The following is a 14,641-nucleotide window of genomic DNA, read 5'->3' as shown; positions in this document are numbered from 1 at the left end:
TTCTCTCTCATCACTGATGTTTCTATCTTTCCCTCTCCCTTGATCTCTGAAATTTAAAAAAATATATATATTTAAAAAATAAAAAGGAGTGAATGCTGTGAATCAGAGCAGGTGGATTAGAAGAAGGGGGAGGAGACATTCCAGGTGGAAGAAAAAGCCTCGACAAAGGCAGGATGGGAGAAAGGTCAGGCGTACATGAGGAGCAGTAAGGCATCTCATTTTGCCGTAAGAGAGAAATAAGGCTTGAGGTCATTGCCTGGGCCTTGAATGTCAGCACGAGGAGTCTAAATTCTGTTTGGCCAGCGGCTCACTTTGTGGGTGACTTTCCCCTTGGGCCGGAGGGGTATTAAAGAAAAGATTTTTCTGCCACTTGAGGCTTTACTCAAGACTACTGCAATAAGAGAGAGAGCAGGCTCAGCACCTACCACTCAAGGACAAGTGGGGATTTATAGCCAAAGAGCGGAGTGAGGGGGTATTGAATGGAAAATTACTAAGAGGGCCACCAGGGTGGGGGCATTCTTGCTAAAAGCAGGTTAAAGACATATATATCAAGGTATGGGCTGAGGAACTTGATCAAATATCAAGGGGGCTCAGATATCAAGGGCAGGGATTTTTTAATAAACTGACTTAGCAGGATTCTTGCTAAGACTGTCTGAGCAGGCTGGGGGGTGGGTGTGGGTGGGGGCAAGGTAGAGGCCTAGTCTGGAATTGAGCTCAGAGGTTCGGTTAATCTTTGTCAAGAGCTTCAACTGATCTAGGTCAGTGTCTGCTCTCTCTTGAATGGGGAAGCAGGGGCCTCTGAAAGCAAGCCAGGCTGGGGGTTGCTAGCTGCCCCTCCTCCAGGGGAGAAGAGGGTACCCTAGCAGACCTTAGTCATACCCCTCAACTGGCCCAGAGGTGGCTCACCTCTCCTTCCTGAAAGCACCTTTGACCTCCCTGACCTGACCTAATCCCCAGGAACTTGCCCCAGTTTTTTTTAAAAATATATTTTATTGATTTTTTTTTAGGGGAAGGGAGAGGGATAGAGAGTTAGAAACATCGGTAAGAGAGAAACATCGACCAGCTGCCTCCTGCACACCCCCACACCGGGGATGTACCCACAACCAATGTACATGCCCTTGACCGGAATTGAACCTGGGACCTTTCAGTCCACAGACCGACGCTCTATCCACTGAGCCAAACTGGTTTGGGCTTGCCCCAGTTTTATTGGACTGAATGGGACTCGGTGACTGAGGTTTCCCTATTGTCTGTTTTGACGATCCTGCCAGGGTTTCTCATCAGCATCACCCAGAGAGCTTTCAAAAAATCCTAACCTGGGCCCCACCCCAGAAGTTAGGATTGAATTAGGTCCCTTAATTCTGGCCCTTGTGAGGGCCTGCTGCTGTGAACTGAGCAATTCATAGCCGCCTCCAGGGGCCAGCGCAGGGCAGAAGCGTCGTGGGAGCACAGCATGGTGGTCAGAGCTTCCTCCTCCAGGGTGTTCCTTGGGGCAGACGTGCCTGGAGCTTGTTGGTGATGCAGAGTCTCAGGCCCCAGCCAGATCGGCTGAGCCAGTGGCTGCATGCTGACCGCCCCCCGTGGCTGGCGGGCACAGGAGGGTCGGAGAAACACTGGCGAGGGAGGGCATGGCTTCTGGAAGCAGAGGGCACCCGCTCCCGCTCTGCCCCAGTAGCTCTGGCCTCCCTGTGCTGCCTCGTCTTCCGGTATGGAGCAGGAGGAGAACGCCAGCCTCGTTCTTGGGGTTGTTGTGAGGATTACCTAAATTACTCGGCACACAAAGCACTTAGCACGGGGCTGGCACAGGGCCGCCGGGGCTGCGTAAACATTATTATCGTCGTTAGCGTTCGGGGGATGCGGCCCTGGTGTATCTCCAGATGTCTGGCTTACCGGGTGCTTTATGACCCACTTTTATTTACCAGTGACTCCGGCACCCAGCGTTCTGCCGGCCTCGGTAAATCAGCCAGCCGCTTAGGCTTCCTCCAGAAGGTGCCAGTCTGGCTGGGCTGGCACCAGCCCAGGGTGGCCCCCAGAACCAGCTTACCCGTGTCCCTGGCCTGTCCCTGTCCCAGCCCCTGGGGGCAGGCTGCCCCAGAGCAGGAGAGGGGGTGCGGGTGGGCCTTTGGGAACTCACCCAGCCCCCAGTCGTGGCCGTGGCTGCACAGTAGACGCCTGCTTGAGCTGCAAGGCGATCCCAGCCCAGCTGCAGGCACTTAGCATTCCGGGCCCTGCTCCGGTGCTTTACTGCCTCTTTCCAAGCGCTGGCAGGTGCACACGTAGTACCTGCGGCTGCCCAGAGCTCCTGGCTCTTGGCATCGGAGATGAGAGACCTGTCACCCCTCGATTCATGGTCTGGGTTCGGGAAGCAAGCACGCTGGGTCGTTGTTGCATTTTGTGGGCCGTTTCTCTTCGCCTCATTCCCCGTTTCTGCCGCTCACCTCCCCAGCTCTCCCCTCCTCTCTTCCGGATTTCCCTGCGAGAGGCAGCGCTGGTCTGCTCTGTCACCTGAGGGCCACTTTGGGGGAAGGAGGGGCCAGAGTCAGATGGGTCTGCCTCCCGCCGCCACCTGCAAGTCACTAGCTGTGTGTCTGGGTGTTGTTGTTTTTCTGTACTTTTACTATTTCCCAAGGATGGATACCATCGGCTGGCGAGTTTGACTCAGTAGCAGTGTTTGCACAGGGCCCCTCCTCCCAGATGATGTCATGTTCAAGGTCACCCGCCATCCCAGGCTCATTGTCTGCCACTGGGAACAGTTAGGGGAACGGCTTAGCCATTGCCACTTTGTCTCTGTTCTCCGGGATAAGGACTTCGAATGAACCCACTGCAGACCCGTGGACCCAGAGCTAAAACAAAATTAGAGCATAAATAAGGAAGCATTGACATGAAATAATGGTGCAGGGAGCCAGGACAACCTCCATCTCTGAGCCCCAACTCGGTGCTCACCGTGCTGGCAGGGGAATGAAATGCAGTGCCTCTAATTAACTCCTTTTTTTTTTTTTTCCAGACACAGAGCCAGAGCTCAGAGAGGTTTAGTAACCTGCCCCAGGTCACACAGCCAGGAAGGGCTGTAGGGAGCTTCAGGAGAATTTAGGTGGAGAGATGGTTACAAAGCTGGCCATGCTCAAAGAGGGGTGCACATGGGGGTCTGTCCTGGAGCCCAGGCCCACCCACACCCCGACCCTGCCAAACACTTTTCCTCCGTGTGGAGAGGCTGCTCTGGGTCTGCCCCCGTTACTGCCCGGGAAGCCCAGGTGCCTTGGCTCTGCCCCTGGATTCTGAATCCAGTTTCCAAGCTGCCAGCATCCCTGATCCCTCCCACCACCGTGCCCACGCCCAGGCTCGTAAGCTATCCCTGGTCCGGGGGTCTCTGCCTCTCCTGCAGGCCTGAACGGCTGCCCCTGGGCAGGGAGCGGAAGCTGGAATGCCTCCTTTCTGCCCCGAGAGGAGAGTGACTGCACCTTTTCCTGACTTTCCCCGCCATGAGACCTCCACCACGAGGCCTCCATGGCCCTCCCCCCTCCCCAACATGTTCTTCCTGTGCACCTCCTCCTGCCGGGCTCCTCTCGGAGGGGCTGCCAGACATGGCCAGGTCGTGGGTGGATAGTTTACTTTTAAAAAGCTCCGTACCTGGGAGAAAGCTGGGCCTGTCTGTCTCACGGGACCATAGAGTAGCTGGGAGGAGCCCGGGTGGTGACAGAAGGACTTCTTTCAGCTCCTGTCCAAGCAGTGTCCTCACCCTGTGTGGCTTGGGCCCTGGGCCTCTTGCACAGACGTCCCCTGGCCCACTTGCAGAGCTCCAGTGGCTGAGAGGAAGGTTCTGATACTTACTGCCCATCTCCTACGAGGCAGCTGCTGGATGAGGACTGTGCAGAGTCCTAATAACATTCACTGCCTTACCATGTGCTGGCCACTGTGCTAAGGGTTCTGGTTCTTTCTATGATTCCTCAGAATGCATTAAGCAAATCACTGTGTGCCAGAGGCTTTGTTTTAAATACTAGAGGTCCGATGCATGAAACTCGTGCACTGGCGGGGAGAGGGCGGGGGTCCCTCAGCCTGACCTGTGCCCTCTTACAGTCCGGGACTCCTTGCTTTTTACCACCCACCTGCTCGCTGCTCCTTAGCGCTGCTGCAGAGGTGGGAGAGGATCCTGCCACCCTTGCTGTGCTCACCAGCCATGAGCCCCGCTTCTGGCTGAGCAATGTTCCCCCGTGGAAGTGCATTGACCACCAGGGAGCAGTTCCTGCATCATAGCGACCAGTTGTTCTGGTCGTTCTGCTGTCACCATCGCTTAGGCTTTTATTATATAGATATTTTTATTGATTTCAGAGAGGAAGGGAGAGGGAGAGGAACATCAAAGATGAGAGAGAATCATTGATCGGCTGCCTCCTGCACACCTCCAACTGGGGATGAAGCCTACAACGTGAGCATGTGCCTTGATGGGAGATAGAACCGTGACCTCCCAGTTCATCGGTCAACACTCAACCACTGAGCTACACCGGCTGGGCCAGAGGCTTTATTTTCATGATCTCTCTTGGTCCTTACCAAGCCCCAAGGACAGGTATTATTTTACCATTTTTCAGAGCAGGAAACCAAGGCTCAAAAAATGGAAGTGATTTGGCCCAGACACAAAGCAAGTGTCAGCAGGGACTCATCCCGGGCCACCTGCGCCCACGCGGTCCGTTCTCTGGACCCTGTGCTCCATGTCGGAGTGTTCACGTGTTTTCAGACTTCTTTTGGCCACAATGCACCTGTTCCCTCGATGACATGTGCAGCCCCTACATGTCCCTAATGGAAACAACAGCTTCATGAAGCAGCATCTACCCTTTGAAAAACACTCTATTGTAGATTTCAAGGGGGAGCAAGTGATCATCTGTGCCAATCTCATACTCATAAGTGGCTTGTAAGCCACCCAGGCTGAGGGTGGAGAGCCTGCCTTTGGATTTAACCTTGTGTAGGTCCTTGGTGGCCTTGGGAACAGCGCCATGGGAGGAGACGCAGAAGCTGGACCCCTGGCGGTGGGGGAGGGGCTGGGCGAGGGGACAATAGAGACAGCAAGCCTGGAGAACTGTCTCCAGGAGTTTTGTTTTTAAAACTCTCTCATTCTAGAAATGAGGCAGGAATTATAGGGAAAGCCTCGTCAGGAAGGACACCCATTTTCTGGTTTTGTTTGCTAATAGAAGAGAAGTAGCAGCCAATGTGTGTGTTCCTGTGAATGGCCCAGCGGAGAGGGAGACACAGGAGCTGAGGGCCAGGAGGACACACAGCCGAGGGAGGCCCCTGAGCAGACCGAGGGCCTGGCCCAGGTGCACAGGAGGGGTCCCAGCACAGCATGCGGACAGTGCATCTTTAGGAATAGGAGAGGAGGCAGCCGGAGATGAAAGGAAATCCGATTCTGGCCCGGACCTGTTCAGTGAATTGCATGTCCTTTGATGGGTAGCAGTCTGCAATTGGAAAAATCCCGCTCTACCTGTTTGCCTCTAACCTCTCAGCCAGGAGGATGTATTTTGCCCTCACTCCATGGAGCCATGAAGGCAAGAATGGGGGCTGCAGCATTGGGTTTCCTGGGGCGTTTGGCAAATATCCACAGACCTTGGCCCCTCCCTGCTGGCTCCTTCTCCCCAGGGGGGCCTGGGCACTGGCTGGCTGGCAGAAGGGCAGGCATTTGGGAGCCGCTTCCGCGGTGCCGCTTGCTGTTCCGTGAGGAGCACACACTCTTCTGGATGTGGGTGGATCGTGGCGCTCCACGTGTCCCTCCTGAAAGAGGCGCAGACTCCATTAGGGCGGAGTTCCAAAGAGCCGTGCTGATTGAAGCAGCCCTCCTCCCCGTGGGAACATGCTAACGCAGGATTTTGCTTGAGCCCTGTTGTCCCAGAAAAGGAAGTGGCAGGTTGGTCTAGCCCAGTGGTGGGCAAATTCATCAGTCAACAGAGCCAAATATCAAACAGGACAACGACTGAAATTTCTTTTGAGAGCCAAGTTTTTTAAATTTAACTTCTTCTAACGCCACTTCTTCAAAATAGACTCACCCAGGCCGTGGTATTTTATGGAAGAGCCACACTCAAAGGACCAAAGAGCTGCGTGTGGCTCACGAGCCGCTGTTTGCCGACTATGGGGGGCTAGGAGTGGGGCTCCAGGCGTCCTGCACAGGGTGTGGGTGAGTGGCTGCCAGGTGGGGAGGGCGGCCCCCAGATGTCCAGTGGCTTAGGCAAGTGTGGATGGCAGCTCTAAGTAATTTTTTAAAAATTAGAACCAGAAATGAGTGATTTCTTTTTTTTTTTTTAATTCCCTTGTCCACCCTCTGATTCTAAATGCAGGCCCAGCCAGCATGCCATTCCCAATAAATATACCTGTGATGGCTTTTTCTTCTGTTTTTAGCCCACGCTGCGTCCTGCAGAGGGAGAGAAAAAGCCCGACTCGAAGCGCTGTCACTCATGTCGTTGGTGGCCTCAGACTTCTCACATTCTCTTTTTATTTTCTCCCCGTGTGCCCGCGGCCCGCTCTCCCCACCTGTGCCTGGCTCCCGGGCCCTCCTGGGCTATCGATCGCTCCCCCTCTGGCTTCGATTTTATTTCCTCCCACACTCGTCCTTAGGATCCAGAGGCGATTTCCTGGACAAATTAGAACATGGCCTGGGCCTTAAGTGCTCAAGTGTCTCCTTAACGTGATTGATCATCGCGACTTCCCGGAGAGCAGGACCAAATTGGAGTCTGTGGCGGGCGCCTTCGTTACAGGGATCGCTGTCTGAGCGGGGTCTGAGGGGACCCTTGCCGGCCTCTTGGGGGTGCTCTGTGCATGCGTGTATTTGTAGTGTGTGTGTATGTGTGTGTGTGTGTATATGTATGCCTGCACCCAAGGCCTGTAGCAGCCAAGTGGTTTCGTGGATTTTGACCCACGTGGACCTCCAAAGACAAGCAGCCTCCCCAGATGGGAGAAGTGGTGTCTGTGAGGAAGTGTTGCTCTGTCTACCAAAGACCCGTTTTTTTGTGTGTGTATGTGCTTTTTTTTGTGGTTCTCCTGGGTTTCTTTCTGCAGAGAGCAGCCGGAGCACCCCCAGACCAATTCCTCTTTCCCACGTGCCACAGAGCACGGTCCCAGTCCCCCCATGGCCAGCCTTGGGACCCTGACTGATGGCACCCACTGGGAGCTGCAGAAGCTGCCCCAGGCAGGCACGGGCTGTGCAGTGGGTGGGGAGTTTCCTGGAAGGCCACTTCCTGCTTGCCCTGCCACATGGTCAGGCTGCAGAGGAGGAAGGACAGGCTGCCCAAGCCTCAGCAGGGACCAGGCCTCAAAGCAGCTCTCACCCCTCAGAGGCCGGGGTCCCTGTGCGTGGGTTTCCAGGGCTCCCTCTGTCTCTGACCCTTCCCTCGGTCTGTTTCTGAGCCACTTTTCTGCCTGCTAAGGTTCCAGCTGAGGGTGCGCAGAGGGAACAAAAGGGATAGAAGTCAGAGGCCAGCTTGGCCCTTGTTGGGAGCTTGGCAAAACGTGGACAGAGGAGGGGTGGAAAGGTGGACAGAAATGAGCTCCCCCTGCGTGGAGAAAGGTCTGGGGTTCAGGAGAGCTGGGCTGTTTCTGACTTGGTTTCAAATTTGCTGGGTGACTTGGGTTTCCATTTCCTTATTTAAGAAACTAGACCCAGGTGGCACGCTTTTTCTGCGAAGGGCCGAGTGGTAAATATTTTAGGCCTGTGGGCCACGGGATCTGGATTCAGCCTCTGTGCAGTGAAGCCACCACAGACAGTCACAGCTGCAGCGTTGGCCCTGGGGCGGCGGCTGCTGATCCCTGGACTCCGGGCTCCCGGCGGTTCTCCCCTGGTGCTCTGAGACCTGTGATAGGTACCTGCCCTGCTTATATCTCTTCCTGGCACTTGCCCCTGCCCGCCACACTAGCTGTTTACTTGTTTATGCGTTTGCCGCCTGTCTCCTTGGCCAAACATCAGTTCCATGCAAGCAGGAACGTGGACTACACCCCCTGTGCCTGGAATACGGACTGAGCTCAGCGAGTACGTGCAGAAGGATGTCTTAACTCAGTGGTCGGCAAACTCATTAGTCAACAGAGCCAAATATCAACAGTACAAGGACTGAAATTTCTTTGGAGAGCCAAATTTTTTAAACTTAAACTTCTCCTAACACCACTTCTTCAAAATAGACTCGCCCAGGCCGTGGTGTTTTGTGGAAGAGCCACACTCTTGGGGCCAAAGAGACGCATGTGGCTCTCGAGCCACAGTTTGCCGACCATAGACTTAACTCTGAAGTGCTTGTGGAGGGCATATCACATCGGTGCGGGGCTCTGGGGACAGAGGGCTCAGGAGGAAGAACCTCTTCCCAGGATAGTACGGCACTGTGGGCCCGCAGTCTGGGGTTTGGGATCTCATCGTGGGTCATTGTGTGCCCGGCATGCACTGTAGCAGACTCCCGTCCCTGCCCAGTCAACGGCACTCCCTGCCTACTCCGAGGTGGTCAAGCCTGGAAGTGAGGGCTACCCTTTTCTTCTCTGTCCCTCCATCCCACAGTCAGTCCGTTAGCAAGTCCTGCCAATTCTCCCCCTGAAATGGCTCAAGTCCGTCCAACTCTCCGCTCCACTGCCATCGTGCTGGCCACTGGCTCCCGGCCCCGGCTCCAGTCATTTTCCATGGAGGCTGCAGGAGTGGTCTTTTAAGACATAAAATAGAGAGGCCATGCACGGTGACGGGTAGGGACAAGCTCTGGGGACAGTGGGTTGAATTTGAGCTGTGCAACTCAGAGCAAGTGCTGGCTTCTCCCAAACCTCAGTTTCCTCATCGGCAACACGAACCTTCCCTCCAGGGGGTGCTGTGTGCTGCCTTTTTAGGGGGGTTGGAGTGGAGGAGAGGAGGGGCTGGTGACTAGAGACAGCAAAGTCAGGCTAGAGACCTGAGGGAGCCTTTTAGCCAGAAAAGGAGGAAGGACCCGCTGTGAGGGAGAGAAAATTCAGGCAAGGAGGGTGAGGGTTCCTGGTGCGAGTCTCTGAGAAGGCGTTTCAGGCTGTAGGCCACGCACCTTCTTGCAGAGAGGAGAGGGGTGTGCCCCAAAAATCCTTCCACAGAGGGAGGCGCAGTCCAGAAAACCTGGGAGCGCTGCTTGTCCTCTGGTGGGATTCCCAAGGAGACAGGAGAAGGGATTGCAGCTCGAGAGGGCCTCCCAGCCATTACAGAGCCAGATGGATAGTCACCCCCTCCTCCCCTGGAGCCCAGGCTGGGAGGTGGCCTGAGAGGCCAACAGAGGGCTGGCGGGGCCCAGGCCTTAGAGTGGCTTCGTCTCTGGCCAGCATCTTTCCAGGACTTACCTGTCCCATTCTGACCCCGCTTTGGTCTGCCCTGGCCACTCCCTCACACCTCGGTTGATGTGGATTCCTGTCTCCCTTGCTCATCTGGCCCGTGGAACAGGCACTGCCCCTTCCTCCCGGCCCAGCCAGTCCTCTTTGCTCACCCAGGCCCCAGGGCACACACCATTAGCTTCCCCCGGGGCAGGGCCCCCTATGGGGCCTTGGAACATGCAGATAAGACGTCACCCCACCCCTTGTGGGGACACCTGCCCTCGGCTCACTTCTTGGCCTACCCAGGAACGGCTTCAGCTTCCCAGGCCACAGCTTGGCCATGGCCAGCTGTTCCTGGCGCCAGCCTGCTCGCTGCTACTAATTTCACGCCCCTGTGATCCAGGTAACGCTTTGCTGCCTCGAGCTACCACCCCCAGGCCTGAATCGCCTTTTCTCGCCCCGCCCCGCAGGAGCCCCGCTGCCTCTGCCGCCTGGCTCCGGAGGCGGGGGCTGCACAGAGCTGCCGCGCGGAGCCCTGCGCCAGGTCCGCCCGCCTCACGCAGCTCATGACTAATTGGCTGCTTTTCTTTCAGAGTGCCCACATGGCGTTCCGGGGAGGACTCTTCGCCAGGGCCTGCCGGAGATAAACGGGCTCGTTTCAGGGCCTCCCTGTCCGGAAAAGCCTCTTTCCCTGGACTCCGAGCCCAGAATTAAATTCTTCCAGAAGAGACGCTTAGCACGGCGCCTCTCAGCGTGGCAGCGGAGAGGAAGCGCTCCCCGCCATAAAGTGGCCTCACATCTGGCCTGCTGGCTCCGCGCTTTTACATTGTGCTTGAAGGGCCTCTCTTCCCTCTCCCGGTGTTCACAGACTGGGCCAGAGAGGGGCCAGTGAAAACGAGGGTCCTCCTCGCCATGGCACGGGAGCGAGTGCCCTGTGCCCGGGCACACATGGCTCCTTCCTCCCTGCTGAGCTGGCACCTGGGCGGCCTCTCGGACCAGGCCCCTCTGGGCCAGCGTCTGTCCATAGGCTGGTCTTTAAAATATAGAGAGAGGGCCAAAACCGGTTTGGCTCAGTGGATAGAGCATCGGTCTGCGGACTGAGGGGTCCCAGGTTCGATTCCGGTCAGGGGCATGTGCATTGGTTGCGGGCACGTCCCCGGTAGGGGTGTGCAGGAGGCGGCTGGTCGGTGTTTCTCTCTCATCGATGTTTCTGGCTCTCTGTCCCTCTCCCTTCTTCTCTGTAAAAAAAAAAAAAAAATCAATGAAATATATTTGTTTAAAAAGTAAAAATATAGAGAGAGGAAGGTACAGGGAGAGAGAGAGAGAGAGAGAGAGAGAGAGAGAGAGAGAGAGAGAGAGAGAGAGAGAAACATCAGTGATGAGAGAGAATCGTTGATGGGCCGCCTCCTGCACACCCCACATAGGATCGAGCCCAAAACCCAGGCATGTGCCCTGACCGGGAATCGACCTGTGATCTCCTGGTTCATAGGTGGATGCTCAACCACTGAGCCACACTGGCTGAGCCACAGGCTGTGTTTTGAGCCCCACCCCCACCTCGCAGGCGGTGGGGCTTTGCTGGGTTGGAGCAGGGAGGGGAGAGGCTGGGAGCCTGCCCGGTGCTTCCCAGCTATAATATCCTCTTTAACACGGTCTGTGCTTCTCAGCGGGCCGTGTCCATCCATTTTGGTGGCTGACAGAGTGAGCGCTTTTCTTGTAGTCTTTTTCTTTTTAACACCACTCAGACCCGGGGCCCGTGGAAAAAATGCCCAGGAGAATGGACGGGGCTTTCAGGGGAAGAAAGAGTTAAGAGACAGGGGAGGGAAACCCCATGGTGTGCTGGCTCGGGCAACTCCCCTGCACCTACTGGTGGGCCGGGGGAAGGGGCCATGGTGATGGAACCTTCAGGCTGGTCCCTGCTGGCTGCAGGGTAGGCACGCGGACTGCTGGTCCTGGCCACTGGTCATCCCAGGAACACCCTGCAACCCCAGGGACAGAGTTTGGGCTTGTGTGCCTCTGAGGCCGGCAGACTCAGCTAGGGCAGTTTGTGGAGTAATAAGTACCTCCCTTCTCATCGCCCCCCCCCCCCCCTTGTCCTGCATCAGAAGGTCCTGCCCCCAGTACTCACCAAATCTGCACCTCTTTCAGCCTCAGGCTTCCTATCTGTAAAGTGCCTGTTCTCACAGGCTGTGTTAAGAGCAAATGCACTGGGGTCTGGTCAGGCCCCACGTAGCGTTTTTGTTCAAATATCAGTTACCTGGCGCCCAGCGGGGCTGTTGCCGGCGGGGGCCGGGGTGAGTGACCTCTGCTGTTACCGCGGCCAGAGGCCAGCGCCGAGCCCTCGGAGCCCAGGAACCCCAGAGCAGGGGAACTGACTAGCGAAGGGCCGGGAGGTTGGATGAGACTTCCCAGGAGCAGTTTTCTCTGTTCCTCGGGGCTGGGCCCCGCTCCTCAGGTGGTCGGAGAACTCAGAATGGTGACTGATGGGCTCTCTGTCCCATTAGCACCCTGAGGGTGAGGTGGGCGATGTGGCTCATTTCTGCCTCGGTCCCAGGGAGTTTGGAGACAGCAGAGCAGCGTGCTCTGCGCTCAGCAGATTCCTCCGATGCTGAGGAAAGCCTCAGGGCTTATTCCAACAAAAACTTGGGTTGGAGCCCTAAGTGACAAACATCTTTCCAAGCCTCTGCCTGTGCTGTTCCCCTCTCCCCTAGCACCCCACCTCCCCGATCTGCCTGGCAAACTTCCCCCAGCCTTTCAGGGAATGCCCGGGGAAGTGCCCAGCCCGCCCCCTCCCGCTGGACCCGTATCCACCGCTACAGCCTAGGTCCTAGGATTACTCCGACCACATGCTCCCTGAGGGCATCGGGCCCCTTGTGCTTTCTATTTTACACACCCAACACCAGCTCAGTGCACACAAGGATGGGTTAAAACAGGAAGTGAGAGCGATCTGGATGGACGTGGCCTCCCAGCCAGCCTGAGGGCACGAGGTCCCCAGTCTCTGGATCTCCTGCTGAGGCCTCATCTGATAGTGTCCTGCCCGCGGCATCCGCCCACCTGCCGGCCCCACCTTTTTGCTGAATCACACACTGTCCTCCACCTGCAGTTACACAAGACCCACCCCGACCCCAGGGCTGCCATGTGACAACTCTGAGGGGCTCCCCTGTCTTACATCCACTTTCCGGGGCCACAGCTGGCCTTCGGGGTCCTTGGTTCACCCCTGGAGGTAGAGGCCATGCTCATCAAGCAGGTTGCAGGGCACCCAGTGGGGAAAAGAACAGCAGAGCCTCTGAGGGAGTTCTCAGGTGTCGGGCCCAGCGGAGACTGTGGCCTCAGTCATCCCAGAGCATCGCCTTCCCTAACACCGCCTGTGGGCTGATGCTTACGAGTTGCTCCAGAGGGAGCAGGACTCTTCCCGTTCTACTTGCAATGCGTTTGAAGCAGAGTTCAGATGTCTCTCTTTCCTTGAGTGAGACGGAAAAGGTAGCCCAGCACTCCTAGAGGCGAAGCCGGTGAACCACAGCGGGAAAGGCCAGCCGCAGCAACTATGCAAAGTGCCACATCAAGAATTGAATGTAGTTTATAATGTTCTTTATTATCCACAAATGAGTGAGGTCATGTGGTGTTTCTCTTTCATTGATTGGCTTATTTCACTCAGCATGATGTTAGAGCATTATAAACTGATGAACCATAAGATAGATACAGAGACAGTATATCAACAAGTAGACTGTCAAGTTACAGCGGGGACGGGAGGAAGATCTGGGGGAGATAATAGATCAACCGAAGGACTTGTATACATGCATATAAGTGCAACCAATGGACACAAAACTCTGGGGAGGGAGGGGATGTGTGGGAGGGAGGGAGGGGGTAAAAAAAAAAATCAATAAAATATATTAAAAAAATAAATAAATAAATTAAAAAAAAAAAAAAAAAAGAATTGAATGTAGGCCTCGCTGTGGGGCGTTTCTTACGAAGGAGCCTGAGAACGGAGCCTGAGAACGGAGCCTGAGAACCCTCAGTGCAGACACCGCCTCAGGGAGTGAGTCGTGGGGAAGTAAGAGTGTGGGGAGAGGGAAGTGAGGCCGGCATTGACCAGAGCAAACAGGCTGCCGGATTGCTGGGTTCGCCACAGCCACAGCTGGTTGCTCAGACACGGACTGTCTCCAAAGATGCCCTGTGGAGCCACCGCATTTTGGAAGAGGCTATTGAAGGAGAGGAAGGCAGTTTCTCTCCTGTCTCTTCCCCATCGCCTGCCTCTTGCTGGTCAAAGTCTGTGTCACGAGACTGCCTCCCTCACCTTTCAGAGAGTGTCACCTGACCCCTCACCTTTCAGAGTGTCACCTGACCCTCCCCCCCTCCCCCGGCACCAGGGAGCAGGTGGGCCCCGGCAGCAGGTGGGCCCAGGCCCTGCAGAGGCACAGGGTGTTTCACTTGGTGGCAGTGGATTTAACACCATGGGACCGAGTATCATGGCAGAGGCTTGAGGGACAGGTGAGGTGAGCAGATCCAAGGTGGTAGTACACTCAATTCAGTTTCTTGAAATCAGTGCATGCCACTTGCACAAATGATCCTGGTTTCAGCAAAAGAGTTAGTGAGCAGAGGCTATGATGTAACCAGCATGTGTAGCCTTTGTTACACTTAAAGAGGCAGATAGACTGGCCTTCTTGTCTGGCCAGAGGTTGAATAAAAGATCATGATTAGTTGGAACTGAATTTTTTTTTTAAATAATAGAGATTCTTGTTTTTTAGTTGATTGATTTTTAAAAAAATATTTTTTATTGATTTCAGAGGGGAAGCAAGAGGAAGAGAGAGATAGAAACATCTCTGAGAGAAACATCTCTGATGAGAGAAAAATCATTAATCAGTTGTCTCCTGCACGGCCCTCACTGGGGATTGAGCCCACAACCCAGGCATGTACCCTTGAGCAAAATCGAACCCAGGACCCTTCAGTCCACAGGCGCCAACACTCTATCCACTGAGCCAAACTGGCTAGGGCTTTAGTTGATGAATCTTAATTTGAGAGGGAAGGAGGGAGGGAGGGAGGGAGGGAGGGAGGGAGAGAGAGAGAAAGGAAGGAAGGAAGGAAGGAAGGAAGGAAGGAAGGAAGGAAGGAAGAAAGAAAGAAAGAAAGAAAGAAAGTCCATATGTGTGTGTGAGAGAGAAACATAGATTAATTGCCTCCTGTACATGTCCTGGGAATCTAACCTGTAAACTGGGTATGTGCCCTGACCGGAATCAAAGCTGACAGTTTTGAGCACGGGATGATGTTCAATCAGCTGAGCCACAGGGGCCAGGGCAAGGAACTGAATTTGAATTGCAACAGGAAGGCTGCCATTTCAGAAAAACCCTGGTTAGTAGGAACTCAGCTACTTGAAACTCTC

General features: G+C 55.3%; 1 protein-coding gene across 1 annotated transcript in view; it reads left to right on the top strand.

Annotated features, from left to right (window-relative positions):
- Window positions 1-14,641, top strand: part of SLC29A3 (solute carrier family 29 member 3) — a 35,446-nt gene that overhangs the window by 5,294 nt on the left and 15,511 nt on the right. The gene's annotated exons all lie outside the window — the stretch shown is intronic.

Source organism: Pipistrellus hanaki (assembly GCF_964339955.1).
Source record: "Pipistrellus hanaki genome assembly, chromosome: 14".
Classification (NCBI taxonomy): Eukaryota; Metazoa; Chordata; class Mammalia; order Chiroptera; family Vespertilionidae; genus Pipistrellus; species Pipistrellus hanaki.
Note: the sequence above shows the minus strand (reverse complement) of the source record. Positions and strands in the feature narration are given on the sequence as shown.